This window comes from Schistocerca serialis, chromosome 8, assembly GCF_023864345.2.
Source record: "Schistocerca serialis cubense isolate TAMUIC-IGC-003099 chromosome 8, iqSchSeri2.2, whole genome shotgun sequence".
Lineage (NCBI taxonomy): Eukaryota > Metazoa > Arthropoda > Insecta > Orthoptera > Acrididae > Schistocerca > Schistocerca serialis.
In genome coordinates, this window is record NC_064645.1 from 148,683,739 (window position 1) to 148,699,897 (window position 16,159).

The 16,159-nt window shown below is 41.1% G+C and overlaps 1 long non-coding RNA gene across 1 annotated transcript; it reads right to left on the reverse strand.

Moving 5' to 3' along the window:
• Positions 1-2,230: 2,230 nt before the first annotated feature.
• On the reverse strand, positions 2,231-14,114 carry LOC126416659 (uncharacterized). The gene is made up of 3 exons (XR_007575489.1): positions 14,035-14,114; positions 7,983-8,082; positions 2,231-2,344 (listed from the first exon to the last, which is right to left on the reverse strand). It is a non-coding gene; the product is annotated as an uncharacterized LOC126416659 (long non-coding RNA).
• Positions 14,115-16,159: the final 2,045 nt, after the last annotated feature.

Genomic DNA, 16,159 nt, shown 5'->3' on the forward strand with positions numbered 1-16,159 from the left:
ATATACTTAGTCACTAAACACAGTGTGAAAATTTGAGAGTTAGCAGGTTTATTTCTCTTATGGTTTGCAATCGGAATCTCATTGATTCGCTGTGGTTGCTGACTTTTAGGAAGAGTGTGCAGTTTGAGTGAACTAAATTGATAAAGTTAATATTTATAGCAGAATCTGTGCGTTAAAATCGTATACATTCGATTTAGTACAGACTTGATGGGAGTATTAGTGAATTTTCGATACGAAGATACATCATCATTTATTTTCAAAGAGCTTACGTCATTTACTCCTGAACTTTGACCTGAAGTGTAGAAGGAACTCACAGTAGATTAAATCTCCATCCGGTCATACAGATTGAGATTTTCGGTGATTTCCATAGTTCGCTTAAGTAAATGCCTGGATTGTTTCTTTCTGCTTGTGCTCGGTCTCTAATGACCTCGATGTCGACAGGATGTTAAATATTAGTTTTCCAGTGATATTTCAATGCCTGTGTTATTAAGAATAACTCTGCAATGTTCATTCTGACATGCAAGAATGTCCGAAGGGACAGGCACTGCGGTGACGGCAGCGGTTATGGAATATGTGAAACGTATTCGTTTTTTCGAACACTAACAACCATCAGCTGTGTAAGGGAATGATGACAATGAAAATTTGTGCCCGCCCGAGACTCATACCCGCGTTTCAGGCTTTGGTTATCCGTTCAGGACCCTCGGCTAGACCGAAACTTCCATGTTCTTCGTTTCTGCCTGACAGTCTCTTCTTGTACACATATTATGTAATTCCCGTACAGGGGAGGACATTTTTTAATTGGAATATGATATAGTAGTGCTTGTGTCGTTAAGATTAACGATGTTAGGACACGCTTGCATGTGCCGGACCAGGAGTCGAAGTCGTGTTTTCCGCTTTTTCAGCCCAGATAGGCCATTTAGAATTGTTGCTGTTTCAGTATATGCAAGTCCGAACAACGGAGATATTTGGTATTTTGTTGCCACTCTTCCCGAATGGTTATTAAGTGGTGTCTTAATTTCTCGACTGTATGAAGGGCTTAATCTTTCCATATGAAATGAAAATATATGTCTGCAATAAGGGATAATAATCAAGTTATTAGTGACAAAAATAATCTATAAACTGGTGTAAAATAATTGTAAATGCTGTATGTAATTAACAAATTGTGGTTATTATAAAGTGTACACACAAGTAGCGTTCGGCTAAAAGCATTACTTCTGTGGTCACACGTATAAGTTATATATAATGGGCTCGCACAGCTAATTAAAATATCAAACACGATCCGAAGCAACTTTGACGGTGCCGTTCTCAACTTTCGAGGTCTCACGGTGCTAAAACTGTATATTAAGGGGCAGGAATACCTCCCTAGAAAATTTACGCATAGGTGTTCTGCACAACATACTAAGTATTGACAGTGTACTTTCGTACATCCTGCACAATGCTGTATATTCCTCGGATGTACACCCGACGCCGCTCCCAGCGCTTTCATTCGATTGTCCGGATAGCTTTGGCCACATGCAGTTGCGTTCATGCTTTTTACAGTACGTCCACTGTAGAAAGAGTGAGATGACAGATTGTAAAGATTGTGTGCGATTAGTTTGCTGCGTGGCAAGTGGCCGGGTCGTGCAAGTGTTGGAACTTCGATTATTTTGCGAGTCCAGTTAACATCGTGACAATCCACAGATGAGAGCATGGAGCTGCTAAAGCCTTTATAGGGAAGTATCAAATACGCATTGTAGAACTAACTGATCGTTTAGTCACGGATTGCGAGTGAAATTTTGAGTCAGTTTTTGTGCGTTTCGCCGCCTGCTAGAGTTACTGAGGTAACTGCTGGTGATACAGTAAAGTTATGTTTTAGTGAATTAACTGTTGAATTTCAAAGTAATCCCTTGTGTCATCTAGCTGAGTTGATAAAATCAGGCCCAGGTGCATTCTTTTAATTATACTGTAGTCTGCAAGTAACTTTATAATCTTGCATTTTTTTTAAAAATAGGAACTGTTTTGTAGTGGTAGGCGACCGGTCTCTATACAACAATTCATAGAACAAAATTAATTCAGCTAAATCCGATCGTGCATTTGTGTTTCCTTTCCAAGAAACGTATGTTAAACAGGGCAATAGCTATCAAATGCTATACGTAATGCATTGCATACTACAACGATGAAGAACTGAAGCGTTAAAATGATAAGCCATATTGTGATCGTTATACGTGCCGAAATTGACCTTTCCACATACCTGGTCAGTGACTGCCTGTCCGAGGAAGCAGAAGAGGCCATTGTGCGCCACGTAGACTAGGAAACCAACTATCCTCTTCACAACCGCTCCTCGTGATGCAGCTCCCTGGAACATCTGTCAAACGAATGCAAAATATGGAAAAACGAGTTTGAAATAAAGTTGCAAACAGTTCGCGACTCACTAAGATATGTTTCATTTAATTTAACAAAAACCAAGTTTTTCAATGAATTACCTTTGGTTACAGACAAAATAAATCAAATATCCTAAATGAGGCACATGATATTTTGGTCCAGGTATCAGAAGTTATTGACTAATACACTGACGGAAGAAAATCACAATACCAACAATGGTTGTGTGACAGAAGCGAAAGTTGGTAGTTGTGTTTCTACATCTGAAACACGCTGTCTATTCAAATTTCACGCCATTGCCTAAGAGTCGCTCCTAGTAGCGCCACGAAGAGGATGTAAATCATGTTTCCTTTCAATACACGCTGTAGCGGTCGTGAACAGGAAGGAAAAGAAAGGAAGACTGGATTTAACGTCCCGTTGACATGTACTAGAACCAAGGGGGAACAAGACTGGAGTACCAAGAACTAAGTGCTCGTATTAGAAATGGTGCAAGACAGGGATGCAGCCTTTCATGCCTAGTGTTCAATTTATACATCGAAGGAGCAATGATGAAAGTAAGGGAAAACTTCAAGAATAGGATTAAAATGTAGGGTGAAAAAATATCAGTGATAAGATTAACTGATAACATTTCTATCCTCATTGAAAGTGAAGACGAATTACAGAATCTTTTGAGTGGAATTAACAGTCTGAGAAATACAGAACACTGATTGAGAGTAGACTGGAAAAAAGGTAATAGTAATGGGAAGCAGCAGAAATGAGAAAAGCGAGAAATTAACATTGTAATTGGTGATCACGAAGCAGAGAAAGTTAAAGTATTTTGCTACTTTCGAAGCAAAGTAACGCATGTCGGACGAAGCAAGGAGAACATAAAAAACAGACTAGCACAATCAAAGAGGGAATTTATGGCTAAGAGAAGTTTACTCGAAGTGAATTGATCCTCAGTTTGAGGAAAGGAATAAATTTATAACAATGTGCATTTGGAGGGCAGCATTGCATGGTAGTGAAACATGGATGGTGGGAAATTGGAACAGAGGACAGTCGAAGCATTTGGTATGTGGTGCTACAGAAGAATGGTGAAAATTAGGTGAATCATAAGATAATAATTACAGAGGAAAGCAAAATGTTAAAGGCACTGATACGAAGATGGGACAGGATGCTAGGATATATGTTAAGACGTCTTGGAATATCCTCTATGGTACTAAGGCGAGGTATAGAGAGTAATAACTCTAGGGAAATACAGAGACTGGAATACATTCTACAAATAATTATGGACGTAGGGTGCAAGTGCTACTGCGAGATGAAGACGTTATCACAGGAGAGGAATTAGTGGCGGGCTGCCTCAAACTACACAGAAGACGGATGACCCAAAACAATAAATAAATAAAAATAAAAATAATGGCTCTGAGCACTATACGACTTAACTTCTGAGGTCATCAGTCGCCTAGAACTTAGAACTAACCTAAGGATATCACACACATCCATGCCCGAGGCAGGATTGGAACGTGCGACCGTCGTGGTCGCTCGGCTCCAGATTGTAGCCCTTAGAACCTCACGGCCAGTCCTGCCGGCAAAAATTAAAAAAGATTATGTTCTACTGTTCATCATTCTTTTTAGCTAGAATGATTTTCAGACCTGTTCGTGTGCAGAATGGATTGCAAAAAATAAGTGGTTCTTTTGATAACGATCTACTGTATGCAGATAATGAATATATTGGCCTAGGTCCAGACTTGTCACATTTAAGCTCGGAGAAAGCATGATGCGTCAGTTGCAGAACAAAGCAAAGCAATAGGTTAGGATGTACATTTAGCGACCTAGCAGGGTTGCATACAAATTTGAATCATTTTGAGACACTCCAGTACGTCAGTCCTAAGACATGCCTCTCACAATCATCAAAAGAAAATTTCAAAGATTTGCCATTTGTACATATTTACATAACAAATGATACGGATGTTACTTAGTGTCAATGTAGCTCCATCGTTCAAGTTAACTGTGTTGAGTTACTAGGACGCGACATTTTGACAAGTGTGTACACATTTTGGCCAACAGTATTGCACCTTATAAATCCTGGACGCTGTTTAATTTTCAGAAAGTTATCTGCATTTGTATTACTGCTAATGTCACTAAGTACATCTAATATTATAATGGAAAGAATGTTCAACGTTATGTATGCAGCAAAAACACAAGTCAGAAATAGAATGAAATCAAAAATAGCTAGTGAATTCCCAACTCTAAGTGTTGTAACCGTCCTATGTCTACTAAAGAAAAGTTTGGAAGTTTAAATAGCTCGGTTCATTCAATTTCTTTAAACCGTAATACTGAAGAAGATGAAAGTGACTGTTTTATAATCGAAGCTAGGGATGAGATTACACCATGCGTAATTTTGGTATAACGATTCATGAACCACTTCATGTTATAAGTTCTTGAATTAATAAATATGATAATTACATGTCACTGTATTTGAATTTAATAACTGTTCTATCTTCTAGACCACATTTTGGTGTCCGTTGGTTCAGTTCCACCTGGACTCGAGAAGTTTTTCTTTGAAGAAGAATGTACCTCGGCATGTCCAGCCTCTCACTTGTGAATGTGAGTGGGTTGGAGTGTGTGTTTCCGGTTACTGAATAACCAGCACGCTTCTGACCTTATTTCCGAACTTTCGCTGTCGAGTCACATGACAGTTTAGTCTAGAATTACAAAATTAAGTTAACTGAATAAAAACGGCGCTGTTTTGGCTATTTTCATTGATAACAATATAACTATTTTGGTTCTTTTTTTGTTCAACAATTGGCTCAAGAGAAATGGAAATGCCTCGTAAACACTGACACGAGCTGTATCGTCATTTAACTGTGTTCAGGCAGAGGCGTGACGAATTTATTGGGTGTCTGGAAACGAACTTTGAGATTGACAGCTCGTTTCGAGAATTGATGCACGGTTTCATGATCCCATTTTGCATAAATTACATTTCGTAACTGTTTTAGTTAACCTGTTTCGTCTCTTTTTAGAGTCATGTATCTCAAGGTGTGAAAAACTAAACCCTTTTACTACCATTATGTTGTCCATTTCTTTGTCTGTCTGTCTGTCCGACTGTTAAGAACCTCTTTCCTCAGGAATGGCCAGACGTCTCAAGTGGAAATTTATGTCACTTACTAAGCTCTACGATCCATTCGTGGTGTAAAAAATATAAGCTTGTAAGTCAATGCAATCAAAAGATACGACCCTCTATATCATAAATTTTGATACTTACAAACTCACTCATCAAAATATATAGGATACTTCCCGTTGACCTAGAATGAAATTTGTCAAGAAGCAAGATTTCACAGTAAAAGTAAAGGATAAAATCCAAAAATTGTTAATTTATAATTATATCACACGAAAAAAAATTTTTCATTCTTTTAACTATGAGTGTCTCTCCGTCTGGTAAGACCCCTATTCTCAGTAACAGGTTATCGTGTTAAGTTCAAATTTATGTCAAATAGTAAGGTGTACGGCTCATTCGCGGTGTAAGCTTCTAAGCCAATGCAGTCGAAAGAAACAACCATTTATGTCACATATTTTTGTACTCAAAAACTCACACCAAACCCTTTAGGACACTTCCTGTTGACCAAGAATCATGAAATTTGGCATGAAGCAAGTATTAACAGTAAGAGAAAAGGAAAAAAAAATACAAAAATTGGTAATTTGTAATTACATCAGACGAAAAAAATTTTTCTTTTTCATTTTTGTAGGACTGTCTGTGTATTTTTGTTAAGACCTATTTTTCTGAGCAACGAGATGTATCAAGTTCAAATTTATGTGAGATTGTAAGGTCTGCTATCACTAGGTGGTGTAATAAATTTCGGCTTCTAAATCAATGCCGTCATAAGATGCGCAGTTTACGCCACATATAATGATACAAACTCACTCATCAAAACCTATAAGGTACTTCCCAGTGACCTAGAAACATGAAATTTGACAAGAAGCAACGTATCACAGTACAAATAAAGGAACAGTCCAAAATTGTAAATTTGTAATTATATCATCAGACAAAAATTTTTTGTAGTTTGTTGTAAGTCCCATTTCTCTAAGGGACGGGTAAAGTAACAAGTTGAAATTTATCTCACATATTAAGGCCTACAGTCCCCTGACGTTGTAAAACAGTGAAGTATCTACGTCATTGTAGTCAAAAGATACGGCAGTTTACGTCGCATATTTTGAGACTCGCAAATTCATTCATCGAAACCTATAGAGTTCTTCTGATGAGCAAAACTCATAAAATCTGGCAAGAACCAATTTTTTACTTTACAATTTAAAAAATCCGAAGATTGTGAAATTCTAATTATATCGCATGGAAAAATATGTTATCATTTGTTGTCAATCTGTCTGTATGTTAGTCTGTTAAGCCCCTTTTTTCTCAAGAACTATAGACATATTACGTTGAAGTTGATGTCACATACTAGGGTCTGTCGTCACTTGGCAGTGTAAGAAATGTTAAGCTCCTAAAGTCAGTGCTACCAAAAGGTAACGGCCATATGTCACATATTTTAACATTCGTAAACTCATTCCTCAGAACCTAAAAGGTACTTCCCGTCGACTTCGAATCATGAAATTGGCTTATCAGCAAGGTTTCAAACTGCAACAAAAGGAAAAAATTCGAAAATTGTGAATTTTGCAACTATATGAAAGGAAATTTTTTTTGTCATTTATTATTCATCCGTCTGTCTGTCCCTCCCTCTCATAAACCCCCTTTCTCCTCAGGAAGGCGTAGATACGCCTATATCAAGTTGACATTTAGTTCACATACTGGGGTCGATAATCTTTTAGTGATATAAAAAGGTTAATCTTCTAAGTTCACAATCAAAAGATATGGCACTATATGTCAAACACTTTGATGCTGGCCCACTCACTCATTAAAATCTATAGAGCACTTCCCTTTGAAGTGGAATCATAAAATTTGGCTAGAAAGAAGGTTTTACAGCACAAGTAAAGGAAAACAGTCAGAAAATGGATAATTTGTAATTATATCACACGAAAGTAATATTTCTTTTATCATCTATTATCAGATTTCAAACCTGATATTAAAACATTGTTGAGAGTCTTGGAATCCCTGGGGACCGATATCCTGCCAGTATCAATGTCGATAACAGGCAAAAATCATCGAAATCTTCGATTCCCGAATGGATTCAGTTTCTAAGAAATCCACAGTGCAGAAGTCCCATTCGCAGCTGCCCAGTTTTTTGCTACGGAAATATTTCTAGATATTGGGATATAGGCTCAAGGGAACGACACAGAGTCACCCCACATAGACGTCAATGAGCCACGTAAAAGTTTGAGGCCACACTGTACCCACATTCACTAGCATGTTTTATCCAGTAATAATTAAGTGTGACTCCTTCAGGGATTGTGTAACGGAATTTTTAAGTTACGTTGTAAGGTTCAGGTAAAACAAAGATAGTTTGAAGTGGAATGGTCGTATTTAAAAAGCAGTCCTCAACATGATTCAAATAATTTAACCTCTGTATTCTAAGTAAACAAATCCGTATACACTCTTCGTTTTGTCTCTCCTGTGACATCTCCTTTACTAATTTTACTGTAGTTAAAGGCCTTACCATTTTCAAATACTATTGCTTACCGTGTAACCTGCTTACCTCCACAAATCCGAAAGCATTCAAACAAATGACAAAAGTGCTAACCACCAGCACAATCGTGATAGATTTACTCATCGCTCCCTCCAGCTCGTCGGTGCATCTGTAACAGTAATATTTCATTCCATGAGAGCTCACATTGCTCCAGAATGAGTTTAGATGCTACGTTCTTATAAATATTTAGAGAAAATAAGAAGTTAATCAATATTTCTGTCTCACCGTTTCACAGACAAGAAATTTCACAGTGGTTACTCTAGATAAAAAAACGAAATTCCTACTACACTGTCGGATAAAAAGTCGCAGCACCAAGGAAGCGTTCTGACAAGAGGAGGCCACGACGTTTGGAACGCGCATTTACTGAAAACTTCGTACACCCCTAGTACTCCATTAGGACAACAAAATGTGTAAGCAATAGCGCGTACTTCTCAAGCGTTATTGAGAAAATCGCAGAATAATTTCGACCGTCAAATGTCAAATATGTACACCTGTGCGTGGCAACTTTTACCAGGGAGCACCGGCTGCACGGTCATCAAAGGTATCTGTTCTTTCGAGAACAATTACTATCTCCATATACACAGGCTGTTACAAGAAGGTACGGCCAAACTTTCAGGAAACGTTCCTCACACACAAATAAAGAAAAGATGTTATGTGGACATGTGTCCGGAAACGCTTAATTTCCATGTTAGAGCTCATTTTAGTTTCGTCAGTATGTGCTGTACTTCCTCGATTCACCGTCAGTTGGCCCAATTGAAGGAAGGTAATGTCGACTTCGGTGCTTGTGTTGACATGCGACTCATTGTTCTACAGTACTAGCATCAAGCACATCAGTACGTAGCATGAACAGGTTAGTGTTCATCACGAACGTGGTTTTGCAGTCAGTGCAATGTTTACAAATGCGGAGTTGGCAGATGCCCATTTGATGTATGGATTAGCACGGGGCAATAGCCGTGGCGCGGTACGTTTGTATCCAGACAGATTTCCAGAACGAAGGTGTCCCGACAGGAAGACGTTCGAAGCAATTGATCGGCGTCTTAGGGAGCACGGAACATTCCAGCCTATTACTCGTGACTGGGGAAGACCTAGAACGACGAGGACACCTGCAATGGACGAGGCAATGCTTCGTGCAGTTGACGATAACCCTAATGTCAGCGTCAGAGAACTTGCTGCTGTACAAGGTAACGTTGACCACGTCACTGTATGAGGAGTGCTACGGGAGAACCAGTTGTTTCCGTACCATGTACAGCGTGTGCAGGCACTATCAGCAGCTGATTGGCCTCCACGGGTACACTTCTGCGAATGGTTCATCCAACCATGTGTCAATCCTTATTTCAGTGCAAACGTTCTCTTTACGGATGAGGCTTTATTCCAACGTGATCAAATTGTAAATTTTCACAATCAACATGTGTGGGCTGACGAGAATCCGCACGGAATTGTGCAATCACGTCATCAACACAGATTTTCTGTGAACGTTTGGGCAGGCATTGTTGATGATGTCTTGATTGGGCCCCATATTGTTCCACCTACGCTCAATGGAGCACGTCATCATGATTTCATACGGGATACTCTGCCTGTGCTGCTAGAATATGTGCCTTTACAAGTACGACACAACATGTGGTTCATGCACGATGGAGCTCCTGCACATTTCAGTCGAAGTGTTCGTACGCTTCTCAACAACAAATTCGGTGACCGATGTATTGGTAGAGGCGGACCACTTCCATGGCCTCCACGCTCTCCTGACCTCAACCCTCTTGACTTTCAGTTATGGGCGAATTTGAAAGCTCTTGTCTACGCAACCCCGGTACCAAATGTAGAGACTCTTCGTGCTCGTATTGTAGACGGCTGTGATACAATACGCCATTCTCCAGGGCTGCATCAGCGCATCAGGGATTCCATGCGACGGAGGGTGGATGCATGTATCCTCACTAACGGAGGACATTTTGAACATTTCCTGTAACAAATAGTTTGAAGTCACGCTGGTACGTTCTGTTGCTGTGTGTTTCCATTCCATGATTAATCTGATTTGGAGAGAAGTAATAAAATGAGCTCTAACATGGAAAGTAAGCGTTTCCGGACACATGTCCACATAACATATTTTCTTTCTTTGTGTGTGAGGAATGTTTCCTGAAAGTTCGGCCGTACCTTTTTGTAACACCCTGTATAGTTAAAGGCTACCCAGCCACTGACCTTCGTCTGTGCGAATGCGAGCAGGTTGCCCGAACTCTTACGGGAATCGCCGAAGTGTGCGCGAGTAATGGGTGGATGGGCAAATATCTATTAGGTTCATTACATATGTAGAATTGTGGACAGTTGGGAATGTGGGTCTCACGGGAAGTGTGCAAGGGATTATTCCCTGCAGTCGCACTATTGATCTGTGTCCTCGGTGGCTCAGATGGCTAGAGCGTCTGCCATGTACGCAGGAGATTACGGGTTCGGGCCCGGTCGGGGCACACATTTTCAGCTATCCCTATCGAGGTATATCAACAACACCTGTCGGCAGCTCAGGGTTTCAATGAATTACCAATTAGTCAATTAACTTGATCTAAGAATATGGGAGCGAATTAAATGCATGTGATGGTGCAGATCATTGGAGCATAAGGAAGGCGGTACGGAATGAAAATAAGTGCAAGGAAAACAAATATAATTCCATTAGGAGGGAATATAAGATAAGGTTAATTATGATTAGAGAAACATTAGAACATGTGCAAATTAATATAGAAGCCAGCTAAAAGCGCTGCGCAAAAATGAAAACCGGGATCGAAATGGCCAAAGAGGAATTTGAGTTTTTCTGCAGATATATGGACAAATATTTGGTGTGTAAACGTGTGAAATGAGGAAAAACAGCACTGCAGGAGACATTTGAGATGTGCGGGTGGGAATTGAGGAGGTGCTGAGAACAGTACGAGAGCAGAAGGAATGAAGAATGATAAGAGTTTAAAGTCCCGTCGACAGTGATATAATTGAAGATGCAGCAGAAGATCGGATTTAAGAAGGATGGGGAAGAAAATCGGCAGCGACCTTTCTAAGGAAGCTTCCCGGTGTTTGCTTGAAGCAATTTAGGAGGTTAACTGAATACTTAAATCAGGATGGTCGCACGCGGATTTGAAATGTTGTCCTGTCGAATGCAAGTCCAGTACGATAACCACTGTCCCATTCCGCTCGGTGAGAGAGCGGAAAAATCCATTTGACTGGACATATAAAGAAGGGAGGCGCTCTTAAAAGCAGCTGTGGAAAGGAAAGGGGGGGGGGGGAGACTTCAGACCTTGGTCGATATACAGGAAGACAGCACGAACAGCCGTATTAGAAAGGCACCATTGGATATGGAGATGCGAAACACTGTCTGATATGGGACAAACCTCAAGATGATGATGCCTCTAATCTTCGCAAACCTGAATTCTCCTCCGATCAACATTGTATTCTGGAAAACATAAACATTTACCGACAAAAGGCAACGTTTCCGTCTTCGAATCTCGGTAGGACCTACAAGTCTAAACTGCCAAGAAGTTTCAAATCAGCTAACACTCCACTGCAGGGTGAATGTTTATTCTGGAAATAATCCCTTGCGCTGTGGCCATTTCTCCGCAGTTCCCTTTCTTCCAGGAGTGCTAGTTGCACAAGGCAAGCAAAAGAACTTCTGTGAATTTTGGTAAGTAGAAGGAAGGTATTGGAGGAAGTGATGTTACACGGGCGGGTCGTAAAAGGAGTAAGGATAGCTCAGTTAGTGGAGCACTGCCAGCGAAAAGAAAAAGGCTCCTGGTTCGAGTTTCGGTAGGACACACAGTTTTAATCTGGGACAAAGTTTCACATCAGCCCAAATTCCGCTGCAGAGTGAAAACTCATTAAGAAGAAATACCACCTTTTACGACAGACAGAGAAAAATGAGACTCACAGAGGGATGAGTAGGAATGGAAAAGTAATTTTAATAAGGAGTTGACTGCGTATACATTTGTTGATAGGATGGTATGAACTTTTTCTAATGTATGCGCAATCAAAGTCTGAAAGAGAGCTATACAATCTGAGAAGAATTTTATGTATGTCAACGGTCGCGACCTAACACTGTAATCATGGTTACTGGATACGGGCGTGAATGAGAAATCTTGCTCTTCTTCCTTTCGTTAGCGTTTTCCCCGTTGTAGATACGGGCGCCGCTATACTGAAGATTTGGCAGTTTTTAATTTATTTAACTTTGCAGCCGGATGTCCTTCCTACCGCTACAGACGTGAGTTACCTAGGTGAGGGAGGCGTGTGCACCCCCTGTCTGTGAATTGTGTGAACTTTGTTGTGCGTGTGTGCGTGTGTGATCGTATTGTAACTGTTTACGTATCGAATTTCATGAGGCGGAAAGTGGAGCCCTGCGTAAACTAGCGTGGGAAACACAAACTAGGATGTTCATATTTTTAAAAATATCTGAAATCCGATATATCGATATTTAAAAATATGTCACTCCCGGTCTTCGAAGTACCGAGAATGTTATCGATACATCGATTATCGACGGAACAAATATCGACATACCTGCCTATAAATATATCGGCTGTACATTTGCAAATATACTGCCAATTTTAGAGCTGAATGTTTAAGTATTGATTTATTATTAGGTATTCTGTACATCAGCAAGCTAGCAGCCTGACTATCCCCTTAGCGCAAGAATTGAAAGGAAAACGATGCACGTTCACGCTTGGCGATAACCATTTTGCTAACAATGGAAACTGCATCTAAGTGGCACAATAAATGGCGTCCGATTGGTCCGCGTTCGGTTTCGCCACGTATCGGATTTGTCCGGAAGACTTCATGTCGATCTTCCTGTTTTTTTTCATTTCTGCCAAAGCTAGTGACCTAGCAGTTGTAGTGTGAAAACTGTATGGTGGTCTAAACGTGTCAGTTTCTGTTGGTAGAGCCGACCGCCAATTGCTTCACCATTTTCACTCACACGTCCCCGCCCACCGGAAAGAACAGTCTTGTCATTTAGATTTATGTCCATCATTTACAGAAGCTGTTTTTGAAGAATGCCGATGTGAAGAAATAGTCCGATAGCTGCGTTAAAAATTGTTTTTAAATGCCAGTGGTCTGATATTTGTTCACCTCGTAAATGTTGTTATTCCATTCACACCGCCACTCCGCATTGCAATCAGACTTCTTCTTCTTTTGTGCCACATGTACTTGCTTCACACAGTCAAAGTGAAAGACCTGTTGTGATGAAAGCTCAAAAAGTAGGAAGACTACTCCACACAGCGAGAGTAAAATTATGTTCTACAACAATTTCTAAAGAACAACTTCAGATATCCAGAATGAGATTGTCACAATGCAGCGGACTGTGCGCTAATATGAAACTTCCTGGCAGATTAAAACTGAGTGCTGGACCGAGACTCGAACTCGGGGCCTTTGCCTTTCGCGGGAAAGTGCTCTAACATCTGAGCTACCCAAGTACGACTCACGGCCTGCCCTCACAGCTTCAGTTCTGCCATCACCTCGCCTCCTACCTTCCAAACTTTACAGAAGCTCTCCTGCGAACCTAGCAGTACTAGCACTCCTGGAAGAATGGATATTGCGGAGACATGGCTTAGCCAGAGTCTGGGGGATGTTTCCAGAATGAGATATTCACTCTGCAGCGGAGTGTGCGCTGATATGAAACTTCCTGGCAGATTAAAACTGTGTGCCGGACCGAGACTCGAACTCGGGGCTTTGCCTTTCGCTGGCAAGTGTTGTGCCATCTAGCTTCAGATATTTACCGAAAACTGTGAAAAAATATGATATAAAATCAAAATATCGGCGCTCGATATAGCCATTTTGATATCGATAGATCGGTGGAAAAGCATATTGCCGCTATATATTAATATTATAGGGAAAAAATATCGATCTATAGATGTTTTATCAACAACTCTCACTCAGACTGGCCAGTGCACTGGCAACGGTCGATAATCAGCCTTGTTGATTCTATGCTGGTCTCCCTGATCTTCCTATCTCCCATCTAGCGCGCTGCACGTCACGCTATATGTGTAAGTACGTAAACGGCAGACGTACCATTACAACCTTTTCGAAGTAGAGTGTATACCGCACTTACATCATGATCCTCTGATGATGGCGAACATTCTTCACTATGCTCTTGTAGAGTTCTCGACATGCGTCGCTTGTGCTTTCGTAGAGAGGTACACTGTTATGTGTCTCGTCTTCTGCTATTTTTTTATTCTTGTAGAAATGAATTCCTTTAGAAGGCTCTCTGTCTGTACCAGAATATTCCAGAATGGTCATGTTTCCCATCGACTGGCTTTCCATCCGTGCTGCCGCTGTCAATCGCATACGAGCGATATTTGCATTCAGGACATCCAGTTCGGCGGCTAGCAGCAGCAAAACGTGAGAGAAGTATATGTCCATCATGACGCTAGTTTGGACAGCGATCAGAATGGAGACTGCTTGGAGGACATACACTATTTCGTAATTCGGTGAGGCCTGCCCGTCCCCAGGCGTCAACATGTACAGCACGGGGCGCCGGTAGAGCTCGGTAATGTTCCCAGTCGTCACATAACGCTGTTCCAGCATCGGCTGTGCTATCCACGCCGGTAACACCAGGACTGGAGCAGCCTGGAACAAGCAGGAGGCATCCATATTGCGCTTTAATAGGTTATTTCACTATGGGATTAGGGAAAGAGTTCAGCACTGGTTCGCTTGAAATCTGGGAGGTGGGAAGCAGAGAGGTGCCTTCCAGTGTCAACAAAGATTCAAAAGATTTGTGTCAGACTGAAATACAAAGTGTCGCGTGGCATATTGTTCTTCTATGAGTCAGTTAGTTTTATTAATAAACAAGTTGCGTCTAGCAAGTAATGCAACACATTTTTTTCTCGGCCAGTTTCGGTTGAAAAAAAAATGGAATTTGAAACTTCCTGGCAGATTAAAACTGTGTTCCGGACCGAGAACTTTGCTTTTCGCGGGCAAGTGCTCTACCATCTGAGGTACCCAAGAACGACTCACGCCCTGTCCTCACAGTTTTACTTCTGCCAGTACCTCGTCTCCTACCTTCCAAACCTTACAGAAGCTCTCCTGCGAACCTTGCATAACTAGCACTCCTGAAGGAAAGGATATTGCGGAGTCCTGGCTTAGCCACAGTCCGGGGGATGTTTCCAGAATGGGATTTTCACTCCGCACTTGCCCACGAAAGGCAAAGATCCCGAGTTCGAGTCTTGATCCGGCACACACTTTTAATCTGCCAGGAAGTTTCATATCAGCGCACACTCCGCTGCAGAGTGAAAATCTAATTCTGAGTCCGGAATTTGTTGCAGTGCATTGTGGAATACTCCTGCTTCAGCCCCTATAATTTCTTGAATAATTTGAAAATGGCGTCTGTACCGTAGGGGCGTACCAAATAGAGAGCTCTCATTGAGTTTCTTTCGGCGGTAAACCAGAGCATCGCATATATTCTTAGGTGCTTCCAGAATATCTACGGAGACCTGGCAGTAAGCAAAAGCACCGCGAGTCGTTGGACAAGGCGTCTGGTATCATCGCGACTATGTCGCACAAACTTGTCCCATCTCCCGCATGCTGACCGCCCGCACACGGCTGTCAGTCGTGCTGTATTGAGACGTGCGGACAAACGAGCAGAAGGACCGTCTGTGCGGGGGTGCTTGCGCGTTGCGAAACTGATGGTGACTGTTTTACGTTGAACATCACCACACGCTGAACCATGGATTTCTTTTCAAAGAGAATTCTTAAATTTTAGTTTTATTTGCTAGCGATTCATCAAGAAGATTAACACATTTAATCACACTATGTGAGCGTGGAAGTAGTTGCCAGAGAGTAACTGATGAAATCATAATCAAAGTGCTTGCAACAAATGGGAAATTTATTCCTAAAAACTTTTTTTTAAGAAACAGATTTAAAATTATAAGCAGAAAGCACCCTCTAAATATCAATTACAATTTATTCAGAGGCAAAAAGAAACAAATTTTTGACTGTATGAGCTCTCAGGCTGAGAACCTTGCCGCTCTCTTTTGACACGGCCGTAGTCACGACCGCTCACAACAACCTCTGAAAGACTACACTGATGCAAATCTGCAACACACCAGATTACTTTAAACTAGAAGTTTTAACAACTCACATAAGCACACAAACTATGCACCCCGTAGGAGGGATGGAAATGGTACAAAACACTAAAATTAAAAGATTAACTTGCCTCCGAAGGTGCAACTTGATTT